The sequence below is a fragment of the Alligator mississippiensis genome, chromosome 9, assembly GCF_030867095.1.
Source record: "Alligator mississippiensis isolate rAllMis1 chromosome 9, rAllMis1, whole genome shotgun sequence".
Lineage (NCBI taxonomy): Eukaryota > Metazoa > Chordata > Crocodylia > Alligatoridae > Alligator > Alligator mississippiensis.
The window spans coordinates 16,685,051-16,691,050 of NC_081832.1; positions in this window are offsets into that span (position 1 = coordinate 16,685,051).

The window sequence follows — 6,000 nt, forward strand, 5'->3', positions numbered from 1 at the left end:
GTGCAATTTTGTGTATGTGTAAACAAAGCTTCTTTCAGTGTCATAGAGTTATGACAAGCTATATAGCCTATGGTTAGGAGAAGATATATTGCACTAGTTTTTTCTTCCTGCTTTAGTTCACAATAGCTGGAATAGCCTAGTAGCTTGGACCCTGCAATATGGATTTTACTGAATTAGGCCAGGAATATTTCTGTTGTTTTCATAAGATGTTAGAGGGGCATTTGGGCCAGTAAGTCATTATTACCCTGTACTTTCAGGAACTCAGTGTTCCTGAAAGATAAATGAGCCATCATTTAGAATACAGAAAAACTCCATGGACCAATGGGAAAATAAGCACCTTGCCTAATGCATGGAATATTCGTCATATTTGACACAGTAGTAGTCAAATGTGCACTCACAGGAAGGTTACAGCATTTGTTGTTCTATGCTACATCCCCCTGGATACATATTTCTCACCTGGCTGCCTCTGCTGTCATAGCTAAGAGCTAACTACTCTGAAAAAAAATTCAGACATCTTGTGCATCATGCACTACGCTGAGAACCTCCGCTCTCAGTCCAGTGTGTTTCTAGCTCCAGGACAGATGATTCTTTCCACATGGCATGCAGATGAAGGACCTACTAGCAACAGAAAAATCCATGTCTCCTTCACTTCTATAAATTTATATTTTTGTTAAGAATTATCTCCAGTCAGCCATATCAAAGGGAGCACTCAGTCTCCTTGGAGAAGTCTGAACCAAACTAGGCCAGGAAAGCATTAAAATCCTGCATTAAAATCCCCCAGAGTGATAGATCCCTGCTGCCTCCCTTCATCCTTAGCACTGTGGCCTCTTTCCTTATAAGCCTGACTTTTCAGGCATTGAAATCACTATCTGAAAGTACCCTAGTTCCAGGCAGAAAGCACATACATTCAAATGATTTCCCTTGATTGCTGATAGGAGGGTAAAAATAGATTTGAAAGTTGCTTTTTTTTCTCAGCTTTTTTTCTCACAAGCAAGCAGATGATTCTCGCTCATCTGGAACAATGCAGTGGAATCATAGCAGTGCTTCTTCAGCAACACAGAGATCAGCCAGCCAGTAAGCAGCACCCTGGAATCAATATCTGTGATGAAGGCATCAGGTCTCTACAGCCTTTTCCAACTTCTAGATCAAACTGGTTTGGCAGCACCTGATTTGACAGACTGATTGAAATGTGGAGGTCTGCTCTAACAATGGAGCGAATTCTAGTCCATTACTCAAAGACTACTTCTTGTGGTTTATCTTTTGGTAAACATCACCCAGAATCACTGGCTCCAGAACAAAAGTACCAGCTGTCCTGAGGAGCTGAGCATTGCTCACTCAGGAAGCTCAAAAGCAGCGTAGGCACAATTGCATCATTTTTTCCTCTCATTTACGTGAAGGAATCTCTACACATCCTGGGTATTCTGTGCAACTCAAACCTCAGATGGGAGGGGAGTTGGAGGCATATCCCTCGACATCCCCTTGGTGTCCCCAGTATGAGGTGATCTTCCCTGGAGACACAAGGAAAGAATGTCACCAACACTCTCATTCTCTTCACCTGTTGTGGTAACTAATGCCATCACAAGTAACACATGCAAACAAGACACCTACCTTTTCTATTGCAAAATACAGTTCTGGAACAAGCACATCCATAAAAGAAATTGGTATAGATTAGTCCCCTGTAACAATGCAACAGAATTCAAGCTTGCTGCAAATTAACCTCGGAGGAGGAGGAGGTTGTACCAAACTACAAAACTTCAGATGATGACAAGTTTGGGTGGCTTGAAGTCAATTGTTCATTGGCATCAGTAGGCTGAGATGTAACTGAAGAACTGATACTTGCATAGGTTGTTCATGATTTTATTTACATGCCCAGTGGGTAAGCCTACATGTTCATTAATGCACTTTTGCTGATGCACATTAAAACTTAGTACCTCTGGGTGCCTGTACATGAGCATGGAGGCTGCTCCAATACATTGTAATAACAGTGTATAACAGCAGACTGAATTACTTGAGTCAGCTGCAGCATGGTCATTACCATGCTCCAGCCAGCATCTTCATATTATGTATCAGTGTCCTCACACTTTAAAAATGGATGTGGACAGTGTCCCCATGCTTCAAAAATGCTGGTGGAGGCACCTTAACTAAGCTCATTTGATGAGCTTTAGATAAAGCACCCCCACCACCATTTTGAAGTGCAGGGACACTGATACATAAGATGCTCTGGGTGCTTTAATTAGAGTGGCTCTCCAAGCCACTCTAATTAAAGTGCACCTCACCCCACCCCGCCAGGAACATGTATAAAAATGCCTTCTAATGTGAGGTACTAAATAAATGTGCATTAGACTAATGCACAGTAGCAAAAGTGCACACTTTTAGTGATGCTTAATGCACAGTAGCTTATTTTTACTGCTCATTAACATATTAACATATTTTTTGCATGATGCTTTAATGCATTAAAGCACACATGTAGATGTACCCAGTAAGCACTTTAAATAAGAAAACACAGCATATCATACCACCTAGGACACAGCCTAGAACAATTCATTCAACATTAATAGCCATATCTAGCATCCACTGAAATCCCACTGAGTAGAGCTCTGTTGGACTGTGGCCTACAGAACTGTTATTACTGCACTCAAGAGAAAGGGGCCAGCTTTACTATCAGATCTCAGGTTTTGTTCATAGGTATGGTGATTAGAAGAGGTATCTTACTTGACAATTGAAAAAACTTCATCTGGAGTTACTGAGTGAAAGTAAAGATGGTGCCGCAATGTCACTTTGTAATGTGCTTTTCAGAGTACAATTGCAATTGGAATTCTACTTTCTAAGACAGACAATAAAATAGAAGAGGCACAATGAATTTGCTGTGGACAGTGAAGAATCAAGTACTGGATTCTGAATGGAAGGAGAGCAGTTGAGTTACTTATTACCATATTTTTAGCAAGACATTTCAATAGCACCAATCAAGACATTAGCAGCAGCTAGTGAGAAATCCTTGTACGTTAAAGCTGTTGGACAGCTCCCATCTACCAGGCTTGGCAACAGATTTTATGTGAGGAGCAAAAGACATCTGTGAATCAAAAACTGCTTCTAGGTTTCCAGGCACAGAAGCTGCCTAGAAGTGTGGAGAGCTGATTCCTATTTCTTTAAAACTTGTAAGTAGCAGTGTTAAGGCAAAGGACATGAGTTTATCCCCTGGACCATGCCCTTGGCCACCTAGCCTACTGTAACTGCATTCTGTCTAATGGCCAGACAGACTGGGATCCAGGGTCTCTGCCTTCTATTTCCAGATCTGCCATTGGCCTACTAAGTGACTTTTGACTTCCCCTCTTTCTGCATCAGTTTCCCAGTATGTAGAATGGAGACAATGTAACCTCCTTTAGAAAGCGATGTGAGATTTGTGTGTGATGTGCTACATATGAGACAAGTATTTGTTAATAATTATTAAAGCTTATCTAATTCTACCCCAACTACACAATCTGTCCAATAAAAGATATCAGCTTAAGGAATCCTTGCCTCTTGCATAATTTCTGGAGCATCATAGCGACAACATCACTCTTATTCAAAACACAGAACCTAAATCATCTTCCTCTTGTGCTGCCTCAGACATGTTCCCTTCCCTATTTTCACTGAATCCCTTCCTGGCTTCACAGGCTTCCACTCCCTTTTCAGATCCAATTCAAGCTGCTTGACCTCATTATTAAGAGCTGCTCAGTTCTTATCCCCCACCTCTCCCCGCCCCAGATTCCTTTGGGTGCATAATCTACCCGGTCTTGCTTCCCTAAAGCATCTCTTGTCCATTGCAGTTTCATGTCCTGCTGTCTGAAATAGCTGCCTCCTGTCTATAAACGAAGCCTTTTCTACTTTCACTTGTCCCATCTTGCTTCACTTCTCCCTTCACAGCCTCCTGCTTTAGAGGAGCTTGGACTGATTGCTCTGTGCCTCACCCCTCAGCTTTAAAATCATGTCTCTAGATCTGCCCATTTGTGACAGCTGGCACCTCTGCATATGGCCTGGATTAAATAATAGCCTATACCCACTACTGTCAGAGGATCATGGAATCCCAGCCAGCCCTAGAAATGCCATCTTGAAACAAAATAAAACAAAACAAAAACAACCTGAGAGGCAAGGCTGCATCAGTGACACATTAAAAGGACAGCTGTAGATCAGTAATGCCCTGATCCAGATGCCTCGAGAAGTCCATTTGTATTGGCTTTGTGTTCAGACGAAACAGCAAGGCACATAAAAATCTAAAACCTTGGATCCAAATGTTGTCTTCTTCCCCAATGGCCTGAATGGCTAAAAAGCTGGTGCTACAATGCAAGTCTGAGAATAGGCAGGAAGTAGGACTCATGCGGTCTGTTGTGTGAATAGGTGTGGATAAACTGAGCACTACTGAGAGACAGAGATAAACACTAAGATTTAGCACATCCATATCACTAAGAACCTTAACTAAGGCTGCTTTAGTAAAATTGGCTAATCTATTGATTCGTCAACAAAGCTGCCTCTGAGTAGCTGAACTAGGGTAAGTGCTGGCTGGATTTTTCCAGCTGGGTTCTTCTCTTTCCAGTAGTTACACAGCTTATTTTGGCCTTGAATTTTAGGTCTCTGGAACAGCCTAAGAAATAAATTTTATATGCCAGGTTGAGAGGATTTGCTGTTCCTCCCCACTCCACTCCCCTGCTGTTCTGTGTATTGTTGTTTGTAAATAAGCTATACTCATTGTTTTGTGTTTGTTTCCCATTCTGCCCTATTCGCCCACCACTTGCTCAAAAAAGAAGCCACATGTTAATTAAACTGGGGAGCTCCAATGCAGTTGTGAGATAATCCCTGCTACTGGGATAGTCAGAACACATCCCATGCCTAAATCTGCCCAAAGTAAATATAGAAGCACTAAAGATAAATCATACTAACTAGAGTGCTACAGTCTTGTGACACTCCTTCCCTCCACTAGGAAAAGCTGATGCAGGGCCATTAATGCTGCATATGGCAGTTAGCTCCAGGAGAGCTACTCTAAATGACCCTGGCAGGACATTCAAAGCCAATTATATTAAAGTCACAAAAACAGAGTGCCAGGATACTCTGGGGTGTGATGAGATACTTTTAAGGGTGCTGCAGGATGCTGCTGAACATTAGTACTGTTAATTATGCAAACACCTTGCATGTGATTCATAAGATAGATCCAGAGATTTCATAGAGAGATTCGCTGTCAAAAGCATTCTGACCTTTGTGGTCTTTTTTTAATTCTTTGTGTAACAGGGACTCAGGCAGGAGCCCTGTTACTTAGGATAGCTCTGGAAGGAGTGACTCCTGGATGCACCCTGCCAGGTGGAAAGGATTTCACACCTGGGGAAAGATTAAGTGATTAGCCCACAAAAACTGGAGATAAAACCAGCAGCGGAACAGTTACTGATTGCTTTCGGGCACAAGAGGATGAGTGCAAGGGTAACCAAGACCCCGGAGAGACGAGAGTGACAAGAAGTCTGACCTGTGACTTGGAAGGACGTTGAAAGCACAGGACTGCTTAGAGATGCAACAGGTCAGACCCGGATGGACGTTGCTGCTGAGGATTGCGCCGCATGGTGAGTGCAGAGGCACTGAGGCGCCGGGAACCGGCTGGGCGGGGAGCCAAGTAAGAAACAGCATCTCTGGGACGAAGCACAGGGAAATAGAGTCCCAGATAGGCCCTTACCTCACCGGGACTGCGATCACGTAGAGGATAGCCAGAAGGACTGTAGGGGAGCAGCAGGGAGCCGCTCCTGGCATAAGCCACAGTTGATGAACGAAAAACGTGGAGACCGTGTTCCTCTAATAAGGCAATTAGTGGTTTAGATTAGTTTAAACAATATATCTTTAAAAGTATTGGCTTGGGGTTTTTCCTCACCTCCAACACAGATTACCTTGGCCAATGAGGTAATTGGCAAGGTTATTCTTACTGTATCTGTTACTTTGTAAAATAAACCTACAAGTTGAGCGGGCAACATCTGGGTGATATTTATT